The 20,511-nt window shown below is 34.7% G+C and overlaps 1 protein-coding gene and 1 pseudogene across 42 annotated transcripts in view; one reads left to right on the top strand and one right to left on the bottom strand.

The window, feature by feature from the left end:
- Window positions 1-20,511, top strand: part of PTPRD (protein tyrosine phosphatase receptor type D) — a 2,321,819-nt gene that overhangs the window by 472,920 nt on the left and 1,828,388 nt on the right. The gene's annotated exons all lie outside the window — the stretch shown is intronic.
- LOC116559689 lies at window positions 11,236-12,445 on the bottom strand (annotated as a pseudogene). The gene has a single exon (XR_004272573.1). The product of XR_004272573.1 is annotated as an ADP/ATP translocase 2 pseudogene (transcript).

Genomic DNA, 20,511 nt, shown 5'->3' with positions numbered 1-20,511 from the left:
GTGGATTTAGGGTCCAGGAAAAAGAGAGCAATAGTAAAGCTGGCCTTCATGAGAAAGTTATATACTTGGTAAGTTAGAGAATATAATTTAAAATCATTTTTTAATTAGGAAAATCAGAATTTACAAACAATGACAGTAGAGTAAGTGTTAGTTAAATAAAAATAATCACATCTAAAGTTTATTTCATGGTTCCTTTTCTTATTTCCTTTTCTTTCTTTCTGTGTTTTTCTCTTTCTCTCTCTGTAGAGAAATAGACATTTAGATAGCTAATAGGTAGATAGATACAGATATTGATTTGCATTATATATTCCTTTTGGAGCCGATGTAGTTGTTGACATTAATATATCCTGCTTACATTTGCTTCCCTGAAGTACTGGCTAATGAAAAAAAGAACAAGAATATGCATGTGACAAAATCAACCAAAAAATGTTTGTATGTAAAATTGCTTATTAAATTAAAACTATACAGTATTAAGGGGTGATTAAGGCCACCGGCTCCAATGCCAGGCTGCTTGGATTTGAATAAAAAAATCTCTACTCACTGAACATTTGACCTGGAGAACATTTCTTTGTCCATCAATGAAACTAAGAAAAGGGAGATAATTATATGATGATTATTATAGTCTCTAGCTCAGGAGTTCTTGTTAGTGTTCAATGAGATAATGCAACTATTTTGCTTGATAACTAGGATGTACTCAATAAGTGGTTGCTGTTATTTGCAGACCTCCTTTTAAATCTTGAACAAGCATTAGACAATCTTGGGAAAAGAATTTTATTTTCTAAGCCTAAATGTCTTTATTTTAAGCTAAGACAACTATTTCAGGAGTATTGTAAAAATTAGAAATGAGAGGTAGGTAACTGATGTCTGTTACATACTCAAATAATTTGGTTTATTTATATTCTTCTTCTTTACTGTTATTATTTTGACTCTCCTCATTACTGTATAGAATAAAGATAATAGAAAACTGCCCACAGAACGTTGTTGGAAGTGGTTTCGTCGAGGAAGAGCTGCTTCTGAAAATTAGAAATAAAAGAATAATACTGAATATGAGGTGAAAAAGGCAGGCGAATGGAATGATACCTTCAGAACAATAGATGGACAAGAGTTCAGAGGACAGTGCCATTAGCGGTTAGAGATATGAAAAGTAAAAGATTCAAAATAGGTTATTAAGTGGACAGAGAAAATTGGATCAAGAGAGCTAACATATTGGAATTTGAAGTGGTAATGCTAGTTTTAAGATTGTAAGCAGAAGCTGATCTAATAACCAAGCAGTGGAATGGTCTTTTTAGTTGTCTCCATCAGCATAAAGATTGAAGATTTATTAGACTCGCTTAGGGAATGCTAAAGCATCCACAAATTTTTGAGCAGCAAGAAGGTAAATCAATAAATAGTGAAGTAGACTTTTTTTTTAGTTTCTTATTCCTTGATTGGCTAAACAAAATAAATTACTTATTCGATTCATGCTTATTTGCAAAGGGCAGACAGGTAATAGTGAATGCTTACTATATAATTTATGCAACTTTAAAAAATTCAAGGGTCTTATAAATATGAATTTTATGTTAAGCTTTTAAAGGTTATATTTGAATTACTGTAAAGTTTTGATTAAAAACATTATTTGTTAATATTAAAATTATTCCACTATCTAAGTTTGTGACTTGAATTATGATATGTTGAATTGGGATTTTAAATAAATAAATAGTTTTTAGAATAGAGTGCATGTTGTTTTCTATTTATTGTTGCAGTTAATAATCTCATAAATTCCAAGATACTGGACCATATAAAATTGACTGATTTTTCATGTTTTACCTATGGGAAAATGTATACCATGAACTTGTCATTGCCTTTATTAAATATATAAGTACTCCATGTTTCTCTTAGGAAATGGAGTGTGTACAGTCATTAAGGCAGTAGAATTTCAAGAGTTAAATGGACTGTCCATCCAGATCTTGTTAGAAAAAGCTTTGTAATTGATGGTAATAATTATTGTGTTCTTCCAACATTTTCTCTTTATTTTCGGGGATGTTTAAAACTAATCTCACCTAAATCCTATTCTGAGCAAAGCTAAACTCAACTGAACACTGGACAAAATAGACAGCATGTTGTGAAAAGCTCATTCTTCTGTACACTTTAGTTTTCCCTCACTGAATTTTTTGTTCCTAGCCCAGATATGATGCCTTCTTTTGTGTTGTATCAACAGCACCTGTTAAAATGTACTCTTAAATTTATTCTTAAAATGTAAATGAATAGTTTGATGGATGGATAGAACAGCGAATAGATTAATAAAACACAAAGGAAGGAGAACACCAATAAAATGGATAAACTCTAGCCAGAATTATAAGTAAAAATAAATGGACGATACAAATTGCCAAGATCAAGAACATAGATACTGGATCACTGCAGGCTCTGCAGGCATTAAAAGAATAGTAAATGATATCATGAATGCTTTAAGCCAATAAATGCTGCAATTTAATTTTGCAAATATTTGAAAAGGCTAAAATTACCCAAATCTCACCCAAGAAAAAATTGTTAATATGAATGCTCCCATAGCTGTGAAACAAATTTGGGGGCCCAAGTGGCTTCACTGATGAATTTGACCAAACAGTTAAGGGAAGAAACAGTGCCAGTACTACACTAATTATTCTGACACATCCTATGATAAGAGCTTTACCCTGATACCAAAACCAGAGATGTATAGTTCAAGAAAACTATTGTCTAATATCCCTAATGAACATAAATGCAAAATTGTTAATTTTATTATTTATTTATATAAAACATGTACACATTTTCAGAATATAAATAATATATGCATATATTGCAAACACTGAATTCATATAATTGAAGTATTCATCACCTTTAAATATTTGTCTTTTTTATGCTAGAAGCATTCAAACTATTTTCTTCAAGCTGTTTTGAAATATACAGTAAATTACTGTAAACTATAGTCAGCCTACTGATCTATCAAATACTAGGTGTTATTTCGTTTATAAAGCTGTTAATTTGTACCCATTAACCAACCTTTCTTCAACCCCTTCTACTCCCTACCCTTTCTGGTCTCTGGAAAACACCAATTTACCGTCTAGCTTTATAAGATCTCCTTTTTTAGCTCCCACATATGATTGAGAATATGTGATATATGTCTTGCTTTCCTTGGCTTATCTCACTTAATATACTGATACCTGGTTTCATTAGTGTTGTTACAGATAACAGAATTTCATTCTTTTTATGGCTGAATAATATTTCACTGTGTATTTGTATCACATTTTCTTTATCCATTCATACATTGATGGGCAATTAGGTTGATTCCATATTTTGGGTATTGTGAAGGGTGCTACAATAAACATGGGATGCGGATAATTCTTTGATTTACTCATTTTTTTTTCTCTTGGGTATATACTCAGTAGTGGAATTGCTGGATCATAAAGAAGTTGTAATTTTTGTTTATTGAAGAACCTTCACACGGTTGTCCATACTGGCTGTACTAATTTACAATTGCAACAACAGTGCGCAAGGGTTTCCCTTTCTCCACTAGCATATATATTCTTCTTTTTAAAAATAAATACCATTTTAATAGGGTAAAATATTTCATTGTAGTTTTGATTTGCATTTTTCTGATGATTAGTGAGGTTAAGCATTTTTTAAAAATATGTTTGGTCATTTGTATGTCTTCTTTGAGAAAAGTCTATTCAGATCTTTTGCCCATTTTGCAATTAGATTATTATATTTTTACTATTGAGATGTTTCAGCTCCTTATGTATTCTGGTTATTACCCTTTTGTCAGATAGAGAGTTTGCAAACATTTTTTCCCATTTAAGTTATGTCTTTATTTTATTGACTATTTCCTTTTTTCTGCAAAATGTTTCTAGCTTGATATAATCCCATTCAACTATTTTTGCTTGTATTACCTGTACTTTTGAGGTCTTACACAAAAATTCTTTTCCCAGACCACTGCCCTGAAACATATCATTATGTTTTCTTCTAATAGTTTTAGTGTTTCAGGTATTCGGTTAAGGTTTGCAAGTCATTTTGATTTTTTTTTTTAATATATGGTGGGAGATATGATCTAGTTTCATTCCTCTACCTGTGTTTATCCAGTTTTCTCAGAATCATTTATTGAAAAGATTGTCCTTTCTCCTGTATGTTTTTGGTATCTTTGTTAAAAAAAAATGAATTGGTGGTAAATGCTTAGGTTTGTATCTGGGTTCTCTTTATTCTGTTCTATTGATGTATGTGTCTGACTTTATGCTAGTACCATTTACTATAGCTTCCTCGTATATTTTGAAGTCATGTAGTGCGTTGCATTGTTCTTTTTGTTCAGAATTGCTTTAACTATTCAAGATCTTTTTGTGATTCCATAGAAACCATAGAAATTTAAAAATTTGTGCAAATAATGTTGGTATTTTGATAGGGATTGCATTAAATTTGTAAACAACTTTGAGCAGTACTGTCATTTTAACAATATGAATTCTTCAAGTTCATGAACATGAAACATCTTTCCATTTCTGTGTGTTCTCTTTCATCAGTATTTTGTAGTTTTATCCTATAGAATTTTTATATCTTTGGTTAAATTGATTCCTAGCCATTTTATATTCTTTGTAGCTACTGCAAATGGGATTGTTTTATTGATTTCTTTTTCAGATTGTTAACTGAATTAGTATTTAACTGCTACTGTCTTTTTTTTTTTTTTTATGTTGATTCTGTATCTCCCACTGTACTGAATTTATTTATAAGTTCTAACTTTGTTGGATGTTATCTTTAGGTTTTTCTAGGTATAAGATCATGTTATGTGTAAACAAGACTAATTTGAGATTTTTTTTCCCAATTTGGATGTCTTTTGTTTCTTTTTCTTGACTAATTTTTCTGGCCAGGACTTCTAGTATTATGCTAAACAAAAGTGGTAAAAATGAGTATCCTTGTTTTGTTCTAGATATAAAAAAGACTCTCACTATTTCCCTATTCTGTACAATGTTAGTTGTGGGCTTGTCTTATATAGCCTTTATTTTCTTGAGGTATGTTTTTTCTACATTCAGTTTTTTGAGGATATTTACCATAAAGGAATATTGAGTTTTATTGAATGCTTTTTTGGTATCTATTGAAATAATCGCATGGTGTTTGTTCTTGGTTCTACTATGATCTTTGAGTAGAATTGGTATTCTTTCTTCTTGAAATGTTTGGTAAAATTCAACAGTGAAACCAGAAGATTCTGGGCTTTGCTTTGTTGGAAAACTTTTTGTTATGCCCTCAATCTCATTACTTGTTATTGGTTTGTTGAGGTTCTCAGTATCCTCATGCTTCAATTTTGTCAGGTTATATATGCCCAGGAATATATTCAATAGGTTTTCAAATTTATTGGTGTATAGCTGTTTCTAATAGTCTATTTTATTCTAAGTATAGCTGCTGCTCCTCCTCTTTTTTTGTTCTAGTTGTATGGAATATCATTCTCCCCCCATTCATTTTCAGGCTACATGTGCCTTTATTGGTGAAGTGGGTTTCTTGTAGGCATTAAATATTTAGATCTTGTTTTTTTTTTTTTTTTTTTAATCCGTTCAACCACTCTATGACTTTTAATTTAAAATTGAGTCATATCTGTTCCTGGATGTTTATCAGTTTGTCAAATTTTAAAATGTTTTATATTATTGTTTATGTGAAAAACTTTCCTTCCCCTCATTCTTGCTCAAATCCCTTTTGAACACCAATAATTCTGAGATTTGGCCTGATGAGGTTATTTTCTATATCTTGTAGTTTACTCTCTTTAATTTTCATTTTTTTCTCTACTGCATATTTTCAAATAGCCATTCTTCAAGCTCAGTAATTATTTCCTGAGCTTGATCCATTCTGCTATTTAGGGCCTCTAATAAATTTTTTAGTTCAGCAAATTTATTTCTCACTTCCAAGATTTCTGTTTGATTAAAAAATATATTTTTTAATAATTTATGTGAAACATTTCTGAATTATTTTTCTGTTATCTGGGAGATAACAGAATTCCTTTAAAATGGATATTTTGAATTGTTGATCAGAGAGTTCACATATTACTGTCTTGTGAAGGTCAGTGATTGGTTCATTGCTTTGTCTGTTTCTGGAGGTCATGGTTCCCTATTTGCTGTTATTTGATATAATGTACATCTATTAATGTGCATTACAAGAATATTTATTCCAGGCTTCTTTGTCTACCTTGTTTTATTTTTTTTCTGAACATATTTGCTTAGAGATTCTTTTTAACTTACCTGTTGATTTTCTTACTTCGTTCTTTTTATTTTCATTCATTATTTCTTTTTTCCTTTTTTCTCCAGAATTTGTTGCCTTTTTTGCAGTAGACAGTACCTTAAACCCATGCTTGCCTCAGTTCTAGTAAGTAATTAGAATATAGTCTGTCCGGAATGTGGGATATTCCAAAGACAATTTCCAGGTAGTGTGAGAAGGCTTGCTAGGTGTTCATGCCCAGGGGACCAGTGAAACAAACCTGCTACAGCACGGTGGGCTGCTTAACAGCCACTCTGTCCTGGGGTCTCCTTTGACAGAGTTATAGAGCTGAGTTTCCAGGGCTGAGGATGGTAGTTCCATCTCCCCAGATTGTCTTTGGATATCCTCAGGGATATTTTGCCCTTTAGGCACTCTTGATGCTTCTTTTAGATTGAGGAAAATACAGATATCCTGCCAGTGAACCCAAGGTAGTGGGAAGTCTGATTGTCCATCTCAATCTCATTTTTAACAGTGTAGAAGCAATAAGTCGGGGGAAATTTTCCACGCAGTTAGTGCCAGGCAAATTTAGAGGTGGGGTCAGGGATATTTGCTGCGTCTGTCCCACAGACCCTGGCAGACCAACAGATAATATGAGTATTCAGACACAGGTATGCAGTGTAAGAGCAGCTAGGAAACTGACTGGCATTAGTGACCAAAGGGCAGCAGCCCCGAGAAGCTGGAGCTCCTTGCTTTTTATTCAGTGCAAGCATAATGCCAAGAGTCTGGAGCAAACACAGCCTGTAGGTAATTAACATTTATTGGTTCCCTGAAAGGGAATGTTGCATGGATGATCAAAGATCCGTTCCTGGTCAACATAAGTTAACAAGCCTGTTAAAGATAAATCCCCCTACACTCCCTGTACCTACTCATTGCCCTCTGCATCAGGGTTAGAGAACAGCTGACTTCAGCTATTTTTCCCTGACGCTATGCAGAACCTTCCAACCTTTCAGAATGCCTGCTCCTTTCCCTATAGTTCCTCCCACCACACTGACTGATCTCCTACAGATATTAATATTTGGTTCCTTTACCATATGCTCAGAGTACTTATACTCTTTTGTAGCCCAGGGAACTGTTTTCTCCCTGGTTTTGAATCCTGTGATATTGATGATAATAATCAACATTATATATTTGGTTTTGGTTTTCTGTGAGTGGCAGTAAAGCTAGCTTGCTTCTAGGCTGCTATTTTGGTACTAGAACAGAAATTCCTAACAGAATTTCAGCAAGCCAAATCCAATAGTGTATTAAAAGAGCAATGCATTATTACAAAATGGGGTTTATCATTAAAATGCATGGCTGATTCAATGTTTAAAAATGAAACATGGTAAAACTATACAAGAGCTGACAGAAAAAAATAGCCAGTGTAGAAAAGAACATAAACAACTTGGTAGAGCTGCAAAACATACTACAATAATTTCCCAACGCAATCACAGGCATCAGCAACAGCATAGAACAAGCTAAGGCAAGAATCTCAGAGCCTGAAGACTGGATTTCTAAAATACACAGTCAAATAATAATAGAGAAAAAAAAAAATAAAAAGGAATGACCAAATCAATGAAAAACATGAAGTTATGTACAGAGGCAAAAACTATAATTCATTTTTCTTCCTGAAAGAGATGAGGAGAATGAAGCCAACTTGCAAAAAGTATTTTGGAATGTCATCCATGAGAATTTTCCCAAACCTAGCAAGAAAGGCCAACATTCAAATTTAAAACTGTAGAGAAACCCAGTAAGATACCTCACAAGAAGATCATTTCCAAGACACATAATTATCAGATTTCCCAAGGGCAAAATGAAAGAAAATAGTTAAAGACAGTTAGAGAGAAAGGTCAGGTTACCTATAAAGGGAAGCCCATGAGACTAACAGCAGACCTCTCGGCAGAAACACTACTATCCAAAAGAGACTGAGGGCCAATATTCAACATCCTTAAAGAAAACAAATTCCAACCCAGAACTTCATATCTTGCCAAGGTAAGCTTTATAAGCAAAGGAGAAATAAGATCCTTTTTAGACAAGCAAATGCAGAGGGAATTTGTTGCAACCAGACTTGCCTTACAAGAGCTCCTGAAGGAATCACTAAATATAAAAGGGGAGACCTTTACCAACCACTACAAAAACACACTGAAGTATACAAACCAGTATACTTTAAGAGCTTCACAAAGCAACTAGAAACATAAGTCTGCATAACAACCAGCCGACATCATGATGACCAAATCAAATCCACACATATCAATACTAAACTTGAATATAAATAGGCTAAATGCCTCCAATTAAAGGCCCAGAGTGGCAAACTGGATATAGAACCAAGACCCAAGGGTATTCTTTCTTCAAGAGACCCATCTCAAAGGCAGTGACACTCATAGACTCAAAATAAAAGGAGGGAGAAAAATCTACCAAGCAAATGGAAAACAGAAAAAAAGCAGGGCTTGCAATCCCAGTTTCAGACAAAACTGACTTTAAACCAACAAAGATAAAACACAAATAAGGGTATTACATAATGGCAGAGGGTTCAATTCAAGAGAAGATATAACTATCCTAAATATATATGCACTCAACATATGAGCACTCAGCTTCATAAAGCAAGTTCTTAAAGACTCTCAAAAAGACTTAGACTCCCATGCAATGCTAGTGGGAGATTTCAACACACCACTGAAAATATTAGACAGGTCATTGAGGCAGAAAATTAACAAAGATATTCAGGACCTGAACTCAGAACTGAATCAAGTGGACCTGATAGACATCTACACAACTCTCTACCCCAAAACAAGAATACACACTGTTCTCATTGCCATAGGGCATATACTCTAAAATTGACCCTTCAGCTGATAAACAACTTCAGCCAAGTCTCATGATATAAAACCAACATAAATATATCCCCAGCATTCCTATGTACCAATAACAGTCAAGCTGAGAGCCAAATCAGGAATGCAGTCTCATTTAAAATTGCCACAAAAAGAATAAAATACCTAGTAACGCAGCTAACCAGGTAGGTGAAGGAGCTCTAGAATGAGAAAAATAAAACACTTCTCAAAGAAATCAGAGATGACACAAACAAATGAAAAAACATTCTATTTCATGGAAAGGAAAAATCAATATTGTTAAAATGGCCATACTTCACAAAGCAATTCACAGATTCAGTGATATTCTTATTAAACCATAAATGACATACTTCACAGAACTAGAAAAAAAAAATTCATATGGGACCAAAAAAGCCTAAATAACCAAGGCAATCCTAAGCAAAAAGAAGAAAATTAGAAGCATCATGATACCTGACTTCTAACTTTACTACAGGGCTACAGCATGGTACAAAAAAAAAAAAAAAAAAAAAAAACAAAACAGGTATACAGACCAATGGAACCACAAGCCTAGTAATAAGGCCACCCTGCTACAGTCATCTGATCTTCAACAAAGCTGATAAAAGGAATGAGGAAAGGACTCCATATTCAACAAATGGTATTGGGACAGCCAGCAGAAGATTGAAACTAGACCCCATATATAAAAATCAATTCAAGATGGATTAAAGACTTAAATGTAAAGCCCAAAACTGTAAGAAGTCTGAAGACAACCTAGGCAATACCATTCTAAATATAGGAATGGGTAGAGATTTCATGAAGAAGACATCAAAAGCAATTGTAACCAATGAAAAAATTGACAAATGATGGCTAATTAAACTAATGAACTTCTGCACAACCAAAGAAAGTATCCATAGAGTAAATAGATAAACTACCGAATGGCAGAATTTTTTTTTCAAACTGTACATCCAACAAAGGTCTAATATACAGGATCTATAAAGAACTTAAACAAATTTACAAGCAGAAAACAACCTCATTAAAAAGTGGGCAAAGAACATAACAGGCATTTTTCGAAAGAAGACATACATGCGGCCAAAAAACATGAAAAAACCTTAACATCAGTGATCATTAGTGAAATGCAAATCAAAATCACAATGAAATAACATTTCTCATAAGTCACAATGGCTATAGCCAAAAAATAAAAAAAAAAAATTACAAATGCTAGTGAGGTTGCAGTAAAAAATGAATGCTTATACACTGTTTTGGGGAGTGTAAATTAATTCAACCATTGTAGAAAGCAATGGTAGACTGGCTAAAGAAAATATGAATGGAATGCTATGCAGCCATAAAAAAGAATAAGATCATGTCATTTGCAGAAACAGAAAACCAAATCCTGCATGTTCTCATATGTGGGAGCTAAATGAAGAGAACACATGAAGGAGAACAAAAGACATTTTGACCTCCCAGAGGGTGGAAGGTGGGAGGGAAAGATTTAGGAAAAATGACCAATTAATACTAGACTTAATACATGGGTAACAAAATAATCTGTACAAGAAATCTCAGAGATAGTAGTTTACCTATATAACAAACCTGCACATGTATCTTGAGCTTAAAAAAAAATTGTGATTCATCATATTAACAACCGATATATATGCAAATACAAAAATTTTATGAATAGAGGTTATATACCTAAAAGTAAACACTAAAAGTGTAAATGTTCTGGAAAGATAAAATTTTTTTATCCTTGGGTTAAGCAATTTTTTTTTTTTCAAACACAGTCTCGCTCTGTTACCCAGAGTGGAATGCAGTTGTGTGATCTCAGCTCACCACAACATCTGCCTCGCAGGTTCAAGTGATTCTCCTGCCTCAGCCTTCTGAGTAGCTGGGACAACAGGAGTGTCCCACCATGCCTGGCTAGTTTCTTGTATTTTTAGTAGCTATGGTGTTTCACCATGTTAGCCAAGATGGCCTTGATCTCCTGACCTCCTGATCTACCTGTCTCGGCCTCCCAGAGTGCTGGGGCTACAGGCATGAGCCACCAGGCCCGGCTAGGTAGAGCAAATATTTTTTAGATACAATATGATAGCAAGACTTACAAAAAAAAATTACAATTTTTTTTATCAAAATAAAATTCCAGCAATTTAAAAGACATTTTTTAAAATATTTATTTTTAGTTGACAAAAATTATATGTTTTTTTTATTTTAGATATTTTTATTTCTCCAAATTTGTTATTTATCAGGAGTGACTGAAATAAAAAATATAATTGAGTCCCATCATCATCATGGAAATGGCTTTAAGAGAAAACTGGTCGGATGAATATTATTGCTTCCCATTTTCAACCAGTAAATAGTTGCCACAGATAAACTGTCAGCCAGGAGTCTGCCGAGAATGCTCAAGATACATTATATAATACAACATGCCTGTTCACAGGGGGAAAATTCCCAGAAAATAACTTATGTGTATTTCTTGATTTCATCATACGAGACAAGTACAAAAGCACCACCCATGCCTCTGAGAACATTGGACCATGCACCCTTGAAGAAAGCTTTGCCTCCTTCATCACGAGCAATCTTCCTCCAGCAGTCAAGTGTGCCTGTGTACATGATGTCAGTTCCTTTGCGCTCCGACTGCATCATCATGCGGCGGCGAACAGTGTCAAATGGATAGGAAGTCAACCCGGCAACAGCAGTGACAGTCTGTGCGATCATCCAGCTGATAACGATGTGAGTGTTCTTGGGATCCGGAAGCATTCCCTTTGCAGTGTCATAGATACCGAAGTCGGCAGCTCGGTAGATAATACCCTGCACAGACACGTGAAAGCCTTGCTACAGGCCCTTAATCCCATCAGATTTGTAGATCTTAACCAGGCAGTCGCCGAGGCCTCGGAATTCCCTTTCAGCTCCAGCTTTACCCACATCTGCTTCTAGACGGGTACGGGCAAAATCAAGAGGGTACACAAAACACAAGGATGTGGCCCCAGCAGCACCGCCTGATGCCAGATTCCCTGCAAAGTAGCGCCAAAACTGGGTCCTCTTGTCCACACCACCCAGGAAGATCTGCTTGTATTTATCTTTGAAGGCGAAGTTAAGAGCCTGGGTGGGGAAGTATCTGATGACATTGGCCAGGTTACCGCGCCAGAAGGACAGGACTCCCTGTTCCTTGGGAATACGGACCACGCAGTCTGTAATGCCCTTGTATTGCTTATCTGCGGTGATCTGCTTGCTGGCATGCCGTACCTGCAGCAGCAGCTTGACCCGCTCGATAGGCGCTACCGCCGTCTTGGAGATGGCTGCGGCCACTCCACCTGCCAGGAAGTCCTTGGCGAAGGACATAGCGGCATCTGTCATGTTGAAAGGAAAGACGAGGCAGGCTGCTGCAGGACGGGACTGAGCCGGGAACCGGCTTTGACTCCGGGGCTGCGGGGGCAAAAATTATATATGTTTATGGGGTACAATGTAATATTTTGATATGTGTATACATTACAGTATAATTAAATCAAATTAAATAGGCATGCCTTACATGCTTATCACTTTTGGGGATGAGATTAAACTCTACTTTCAGCAATTTTCAAATATACAATATATTATTATTAGATATAGTTTCCATGCTGGAAAATAGATGTCAGAACTTATTCCTTCTGTATAATGGAATCCTTTACTCTTCGACTAACATCTCCCCATTCCTCACCCATCAGCCCTGATAACTACCATTCTATTCTCAACTTCAGTTAGTTCAAATTTTGAGATTCCACATATATATGAGATTATGTAGTATTTGTCTTTCTCTGACTGTGATATTTCGCTTAGTCTATAAAGTGTTCTCCAGGTACATCTATGTTGTCACAAATGTCAGGATTTCCTTCTTTTTTAAGGCCAAATAATATTGCACTATGTATACATGCCACATTTTTTCAAAGACATTTTTATGAGAATATGAAGACAAAACTAAAAGAAATTTGTGAATCACATATCTGATAAATGATTTGTAACCAAAATATATGAAGAACTCTCAAAACAATAATAACAAATCAGTAATTAAAAATGAGCAAAATGTTTGCATGGAAACTAACAACATACAGATAACATATAACCACATAGAAAAATATACTCAAAATTATTTTTCACTAGGCAAATACAGGTTGAAACCATGAGATAACTACACAGTTACTAGAATGGTTAAAACTTTGAAAGCACTTACACAATGATGCCAAGAGTAAGTCTCATACTTTGTGAGATGCAAAAAATAGCACAGTCACTTTAGAAACAGTGGGCAGTTTATTACATAGGTGAACAGAATCTTACTACAATATCCAGTATTACCATCCCTAGGCATTAGGTAAAATATAAACATAAATGCAGGTGTTTATAGCAGCATTAGTCATTCTTGCCCCAAATTGAAAACAACCTAAATATCCTTCAGGTCATGACTCAATAAATAAATTGTGGTATATCCATAGCATAGGATAGTACAAATTATTGATACACACAACATAGATTTCAAATGTGTTATACGAAATGAAAGAAGCCTAGCTATTGTAGGATTCTGGAAGAAGTAAAAACAGACCAATAGTTTCCTGGGCTTAGAAGTGAAGAAAGATCTTAACAACAAATAGCTGCAGAGAACATTTTGGTGGTTGGGGACTTGGGACAATTTAATATCTGGATTGTGGTAGTGGTTGTTCAACTATATGCACTTACCAAACCTCACAATATTTTATGCTAAAAATTGTAAACTTCCTATATGTAAATTAAACCTTTATTTTAAAAAGAGACTTAAAAGTTAACAAAAAAGTCTAGAAAGTATACACACATACACCAAAATATACTTATATTATACCCACAACTCACCTCATACAATGCAGTAGTGATAGTTGAATGACATCAAGATTAAGATTTTAAAGTTATTATTTCCTTTGTTCAAAAGCAAATTTAAATTTTTTAAGAGAATTTGGGGATACTATAAAATTTTTATTGGACTCTGAATTTGTGGACTGAGTGTTCATTTCAACAAATTATCTTACTACCCACAGTAAAAGTTCTGAGGGAAACTACATCATGTTTTCTAATTAATACCTCGGACTCCATGCCACTGATTTATCAGGATTTATTTAAACATTTCTTATTGGTAAACATTTGTATTACTTTTTGTTCCTCACTATTATAGATAATTTTTGAAAATACCTTTAAACATAAATATTCTGAATTTCTGAAATTAGATATCTAAAATTCAGTGTTCAGGTTTAGAAAATATAGGTAGCTTTTTGCCTGACAAGTTTTAATTATAAAAGTAATGAATACGGCCAGATGCCATGGCTCACACCTGTAATCCCAGTACTTTGGGAGGCTGAGGCAGGTGGATCGTGAAGTCAAGAGTTCAAGAGTAGCCTGGCCAACATGGTGAAACCCCATCTCTACTAAAGATACAAAAATTAGCCAGGCATGGTGGCAGATGCCTGTAATACCAGCTACTCGGAAGGCTGAGGCAGGATAATTGCTGAAACCCAAGAAGCGAAGGTTGCAGTGAGCCAAGACCATGCCACAGCACTCCAGCCTGGGTGACAGAGCAAGACCTCATCTTGGAAAAAAAAAAAAAAAGTGACAAGATATTGTGCCAGGTCATTCATTTGAATTGTCCACTATTTTACAGATAATAGTGAGCTGGAATTATAATCTATTCAGTCTGGCTCCATAGCCCTGGTCTATAATCAATATACCAAAGTTGTAGAATTCCAGCAACCATGGAGACCAGGTGGGGGTATGATAAATGGTGTGTGCCAGGTAGAGGACAGAGGCGAGCTGGAGGGCAGTGCCTTGCCTAAATGTGCCATCTGCTATTCATCTAAAGCCAACTCTTGTCATGTAAGCACACAGACTGTCTAAAAAAAGGTGGAAACTAGGATTTGTTCATGTTGCTCATGCATAAAATCACCAAGTTTTAAAATTTTCGTACACACAAAACAAGAAACACCTCTTGGGAAGATCTGGTCCAGATTCTCCCAGTTTATGCCTCTAGTAGCAAAGTTTGCTATCTTGAGCTGTTGATGTTATATTTTATATATTACATAAAATATATAATATATATATGTTATATATATATATATATATATAACATATATATGTTATATATTTTCATTGGATGAAAAAGTGACAAATAGAACTTGTATTGCAACATGACTGCCATAGGATATATAACTTAATGACAATAAATTAATATCTACATTCATTTTCATGTTTGAGTAATATAAATACTGTTTCTTGCTTGTGGTTTCTACATGGTCATAATATGGAGATAGTTCTGCTTCATTTGAATGTAAATCATATATTCTCATGTCCTTCTATTATGAATGAACTGCTTTTCTGAACAAGCTGCAGGACGCACACTGAAATGCCATTAATTTATTCTCAAACCACATTTCTGTTCTCACATGTCACACTCCCTGCTACTATTCAGCTCTAGCAGTATATAGAAAAGCTAAATGTAGGCCCAATTTTCAAATGTCGATATTCAATAAAGAATGGTTATTTAAAATGTGTCTGAGGTAGTGGGACTCAAACTTGGCTGCACACTAGAAATACTTAAGGAGCTTGAAAGTATACAGAGACATGGTTCTTACCCCCAGAGATTGTAATTTAATTGGCCTAGGTGTAACCTGGGCATCAGAGTTGTTAAAAGCCCCTAGTGATTCTACGATCAGCCAAGATTGAGATTGACTTGTCCAATGTATGTTTTGCAACATAATATTTGATGTATGGTAACAGTTGAGTTAACAGCACCTATTTGTAGAATTGGTAATTATTAACGGTATTTTGATCTCTTCCTCGAATCAGTGTATCATATTATTGGTTTTCCTTGAATCTTCTGGAGAAGTGATACATAGCATACTGTGATGCCATTATTTTTTAAAATTAGAGAGCTGCCTAATCAGATCGAAGAGATGAAGCTCTATTTCTTTCATTGTAATCATTTTCTAGACTAATCCTTTTGAAGAAAGGGGCTCAGTATTGTCTTTGTGTACCCAACACTTAGCATTATGCCAGATACACACTATGTACTTTTAAAATTGTTAGTTGAATAAACTATTATTAATAGATCTATTTGTTTCTCATAGATGAGAAAAGTAAAATAGATTAAGAATAGACAGATACAATCTGTCAATGTGGCCTTAGTTCCCTGAAAGCCACTAAGAACTAAAGGTACAGGAGCAAGCACACCAGCAACTCCCTCGATTTCTTTGGCTTGTTTATCGCACTGTATAGCTGTCACATAGTCATGCACATTCCTTTCTTCCTAGTTGAAAATAAGGAAAGGTAGAAAAACTCTGGATTTAGAAAATCCTATTTCTCTTGACTTTTGGATATCTCCGAAGAAAGAAAATGTGGATCAAAGCCCTTAACCATACACTTTACATTTTCTAATGGGCTCAGACCTTGTTACTGCAATATTCACATGTGCAAAGCAAATATGGCTTATGTATCTTTTATTTTTATTTATTTATTTATTTTTGAGATGGAGTCTCCCTCTGTCTCCCAGGCTAGAGTGCAGCAGCAAGATCTTGACTTACTGCAACATCTGCCCCTTGTGCTCAAGCGGTTCTCCTCCTCAGCCTCCTGAGTAGCTAGGACTATAGGAGCCCATCACCATGCCAGGATAAGTTTTGTACTTTCAGTAGAGGCCAGGTTTCACCATGTTGGCCAGGCTGGTCTTGAAATCCTGACCTCAGGTGATCCACCAGTCTCGGCCTCCCAAAGTGCTGGGATTTCAGGCGTGAGCCACCATGCCTGGCCAGCAAATGTAGCTTTTTTTAAAAAAATATTTTATTGTGTTTTAGGTTTTGGGGTACATGTGAAGAGCATGCAAGATTGTTGCATAGGTACATACATGGCAATGTGGTTTGCTGCCTTCCTCCCCATCATTTATATCTCACATTTCTCCCCATATTATCCCTCCCCAACTCCCCATCCCACTGTCCCTCCTCTAGTTCCCCCCAACAGACCCCAGTATGTGATGCTCCCCTCCCTGTGTCCATGTGTTCTCATTGTTCAACACCTGCCTATGAGTGAGAACATGCGGTGTTTGATTTTCTGTTCTTGTGTCAGTTTGCTGAGAATGATGGTTTCCAGGTTCATCCATGTCCCTGCAAAGGACACTAACTCATCGTTTTTTATGGCTGCATAGTATTCCGTAGTATATATGTAATCTCTATAACTCTTCTTCCTTTTAGACCTTTTTTCTGGCTGGGAAAAATCAATTTTGACTAGGGGAGTAAAACTCAGTGTTATTTAATAAGCAAAGATATTTTTAAAATGTAGCTCAGGTTTTTAGAATTAAATGTTGTTTTATAGATTTTAGCCTCCCCCAGTATTTCTCTTTAAAGCACCTTCAGAGTATATAGCCAGTCTGCTTTGCACTCCACGGACAGCATGTTAGAGGGATAGAAAAGGGTTCATTCTCCACATGGAATACTCTAGATCCCTTCTGGTGCCCACTGTAAGTAACTGGTTTAGTTTGCTCTTATTAGCTCCTATGATAATATTAATGATCTCATTTTGGCACAGGGTAGAATATTCCATCGGCTGTGGTCCCAGGCATTTATTTTCAGACTTAAAGTCACTGCCTACATCTCTGGACCTAAGGTCTTGGCTCATCAACTGTTTCTGTCAGCCACGCTTTCATACCACCATTGAGCTTCCCCAAATCTATTAGATATTGTTGAAGGCTTCTTGAAATTCTCAAGGTATTGTTTGGACTCCAAGGTATTGCTCCAAGAGGTGGAGACTAAAACTTCAGCATCTCAAATCTCCATTCTCCCTACGTCTCTTCTTTTCTTCTCACATTCCACCAAGGATGGAAAAAAAAACAAGATTTATAATGCCAGGTTTCTTGTCTTGACTTTCCTCTACTTAATGAACAGGGCCAAATAAGTAAAACTCTAAATAGCCAAAGCTAAAGGGCTTTAGAAAACCCTCCCCTTTCCACCTCACAAAAGACTAGCTTTCAACACTATTTTTTTCCTAGGGATGTGTTAATACAACTTACCTATGATCTTTTACTTCTCACCAAGACCTGCATCCTTATGACCTCAGGTCATAATTCATCCCATTCCTGGAGTAGTTACTTCCAAAGTAAAAGTCATCATCTAAATTTTTTTTTATGTATTTGTCTATTTATTAGTTGTCTCTCTCCCTGAAAAACTGTAGTTTATATGAGGACAGGGATTTTATTGGTCTTATTAACCATGCATACTTACCACTTAGGATAGTGATTTTTGGCATAGATAGTATCATTAAATTGTTCATTGATTTACGTATATAAAAATATATGGATGATTTCACTAATTTTCTTTTCAGCTATGGGCTGAGAAGAAACTAAGAAAACAAGACATAAGGAAAAAATGAAATGATACAAGTTTCATAGTCTAAAAATATGACATATGTGTACTTTTATTTGCTATTATGTTAAAATAAATCCAATAGAATATTTGATATTTAAGGTTTAGAACATATAATTTTATTTTAATTAAGTATTTATAAACATGCATACATATACATTATGTAATAAATATATTTGTATTTTTATATTTATTTAAATTATAATTAATTTGGATGAGATTTTGAATAATTTTAATTTGTCATTGTACTTACATCAATTTTTCAGATTTTCTACCATTATATTTTATGTATAACAGAAACAAGTAAAGCATATCATATCATACTTTGACTTGTTTCTGTTATATATGTCTGTGTATGTATACATACTGCACTACCTATGTATACGCACATACACACATGCTGTTGACTGTTGAACAATGCAGAGGTTAGTGGTACCTGTTTTCTCCTGCACAGTCAAAAATCCAGTATAATTTTTGACTTCCCAAAACTTAATTAATAATGGGTTACTATTGAGTGGAAGCCTTATTGATAATATAAACAGTTGATTAACTCATATTTTATATGTTCAATATATTATTTTCCGTATTCTTCCAATAAAGTAAAGTAGCGAACAGAAAATGTTATTAAGAAAACCGTAAGAAAGAGAAAATACATTTACAATTTATCAGGTGGAAGCAGATCACATAAAAGTCTTCTCATTCCTTGTCTTCACATTGTTTAAGCTGAGGAGGAGGAAGAAAAGGAGAGGTTGGTCCTGGTATATCAGGAGTGTCAGAGGCAGAGGAAGATGGACCCATGCAGTGTAAAACTGTGTTGTTAAAGGGTCAAAGATACATACAAACAGATGCGAGCATTCATTTTAATATACCTAAAATTATATATGGCTTCATCAAGAAATTGATGTGGTCCTAAATGAATTCCTATGGAAACTAAATTCTTAATTTTTACAATGTCTTTGAATAGTTTTTAAAATATAATCTAAACCCTGTAATGTTCATTGTCATAGGGTAACTGTAGATCTTTTGGGGGGGATTTTGAATATATATAATAATTTTGTAAAAACTGGATATGTTTATTTTCACTTTTTTTCCTGAAAAAGGTGGAGACTTTACATTTTTTCCATTTTTTCCAGAGGTGAGCTGGCTAGCCTTATGTACTTTTCTTGTTGATTGTGTTATAGCACAATGCTGTAGTTTCACACTAATTTTATTTTTCAAATTTTAGCTAATGGAAGAAAAAAAATCAGTATTATCCCAGATATGTATAAACTGCATGCCAAATTTTATTCTGAAGTGAATTTTTGGTTAGCATTATAATCCATTAGAGAGAGATTTATAATGGGAATGCTGACAGATCACTTCAGCAGCTATATGGAAGCTCCTTAGCTGATTCATTAATATCTAACGAAGCTAGTTCCATGTCTTTACAAATCAAAATCTTCCTCTCCAGTGGAGATAGGTCAAAATATTGAAGAAGGCTTCTGCTCTCTATAGAAATGAAATAGATGATGCTGACATCTCCATTGGTTTAATGAGAGTGTGGCAGCAGAGTGCTGCTAGATAAGAGTGCTTTGTCAAAGTGGACTGAGGTCTATTTTTAGACAATGTGGGTTGCCTTTTATATTCATCCTACCTAAGAGCAGGGGGCATGCAGCAAGTTCCTGGTTACTGAAATAGAAAAGGCAGGATTGAAAGCAGCTCAAATTTGGTCAGCACCTAAGTCCACCTAAGTGTCACCAATTCTTCATCTTACCTTAAAAAGATTTAATTTTTTTTTTTGCTATTATGAGACTTCCTTTGTCTTTCATTTAATATAACAGCAATCCTGGAGTTGAACCTCATTAAAATAACCTACTTAGTGGTTTTCTTGCTTTTTTTCTCCTATAGTTCCAGGTGTCTTGTGAAAAATTCATGTTGGTTTGACAATTTTTATGTATCTTTTCAGATAGAATTGGATATGTTGTCATATGGAGATTTTCAAATTGTTAAAAATTATACTGAAATTTGCTCACATACTAATTTGTATTAAAAGTAGGAACAATTTAGAATCTGTGCAATCAAAACTGCTAGTTTGGCCTTGCTTTTAATGGTTTGTA

Source organism: Sapajus apella, unplaced genomic scaffold (assembly GCF_009761245.1).
Source record: "Sapajus apella isolate SASKATOON/1434 unplaced genomic scaffold, GSC_monkey_1.0 scaffold24, whole genome shotgun sequence".
Lineage (NCBI taxonomy): Eukaryota > Metazoa > Chordata > Mammalia > Primates > Cebidae > Sapajus > Sapajus apella.
This window is presented reverse-complemented; position numbering and strand designations above follow the sequence as displayed.